Source organism: Larimichthys crocea, chromosome XXIV (genome assembly GCF_000972845.2).
Source record: "Larimichthys crocea isolate SSNF chromosome XXIV, L_crocea_2.0, whole genome shotgun sequence".
Classification (NCBI taxonomy): Eukaryota; Metazoa; Chordata; class Actinopteri; family Sciaenidae; genus Larimichthys; species Larimichthys crocea.
This window is the reverse complement of record NC_040034.1, coordinates 1,597,650-1,599,409: the sequence shown is the minus strand read 5'-3', so window position 1 is coordinate 1,599,409 and position 1,760 is coordinate 1,597,650.

Sequence of the window (1,760 nt, the reverse complement as noted above, 5' to 3'; positions counted from 1 at the left end):
TATCTATCTATCTATCTATCTATCTATCTATCTATCTATCTATCTATCTATCTATCTATCTATCTATCTATCTATCTATCTATCTATCTATCTTGTGGCCAACATATTGCAGAAGTAAGTAATGTTTCATGTTAGCCTGACACCATCCAAGGTCCTATTTTTCAAGATATTACTATTTGTTAGGACAAGATTGTAAGCAAAACATCACGGTGGAATACAATGCAAAGAATAAAGAGAACGATTTAAAAAGTAATACAGGTAGACTGACAACACAAGATTTTAAAGAATTTTTATTTCAATAATCCTTCAGACGTTTTCATACTGTCACTACATTTGGATTAGTTTAGCACATAAGTGAAATCTTCAATTCAGATGTAATTGTGCTTTTAGCAGTTCTACCAAAGAGACATTTCCTTAAAAAAAAAAACCTTAGATGGTTTGTAAAATTGCTCCAATTGTCCAATTATTCTAATATAAATATTCCATTTGGAAAAAAAACATAAATGCTTTGCTTTGTGACTTCTCTGTCGACGAGAGAAGCAACATTAAACACTTGGAAAGTTTCTCAAAGTCCAAGGTGACGTGTCTTGTTTGTCCACAACTCAAAAATATGAAGTTTATTGTCATAGAGGAAATATTGTAAACATTTTATATGAAAAAATGTTCAAATGTTTTATTCATTCACGCTGTCATTCTTTGGGAAACACTGACTAAGTACAATTGATGATAGCTGACATTACATCTGTACTTTTACTTAAATATGATTTTGAGTGCATGTTATTTACTTGGAATGTATAGACCTTCTCCTGAGTGAAAGTTTCCTCCTGATCACAACACAAAGGTGACACCCTGTGTACAAACTTGTGAACTACATTAACAGACTTCATGGGAAAATGGCTTCTACACAGCATATACACTACATCCCAGAAGTTTATTCCAGATTTTAGAATGGATAGTATTTAATTATAGACCAGAAGTGGAAGCCCTGCTCCTTTACTTGTGCGGCCCTTCATCACTTTGCAATATTTTGCTTTTTTATTTTACTCAGAGCAGGTCAAAGCTTATCAGACTCCATGTAAAGTGTGCAGCATCTCAGCATGGCCTCAAATGAAAACATGCAGTGAAAACGAAAGAAACAAAATCTCCGCCACCTCAGATATTTTTACTTCATCTAACAGGAACTGATCATTTTTAGAGATATGCTGTCTGTCTTGCCCAATAATTAACTATCTGCACTTCACTGAAGGCAAAACAGGATGCTCAAAATTGCATTTCATTAAAGTAATTACATTTTATTATAGACATGCATGCATGCAGGTTAAATAGTCAAGTTGACTGAATCTAGCACGGTGGTGGAGGACGTGCTGGAAGTAAAACAAGTTTTAAGCTTCTATCAGTGCTTTATTATCACATAATTTCTGATACAATACTGTGAAGTGCATCACATGCATCCTGTTTTATAAGATGATCATGTTATGTTTGTGTTCTTCAAACTAAAAACTATGCCTTTCAAATATATCTGGCGGGGGTAACAGGTGCAATACTTGCCCTTAAAAAGTAGAATCAGAGTAATGTAATTCAGAAGAAGTCCCTCAAAATTGGAAGTACATACAGTCCTGTACTAAAGTCAAAGTCAACTTTGCTGCAACAATGCTGCTATATGTACAGGGCATACAGAGCATCGAAATTACATTTTCCTCTTATCCCAAACAGCATAGACATAGATATAGACATAGACATATAGACATATATATATATAT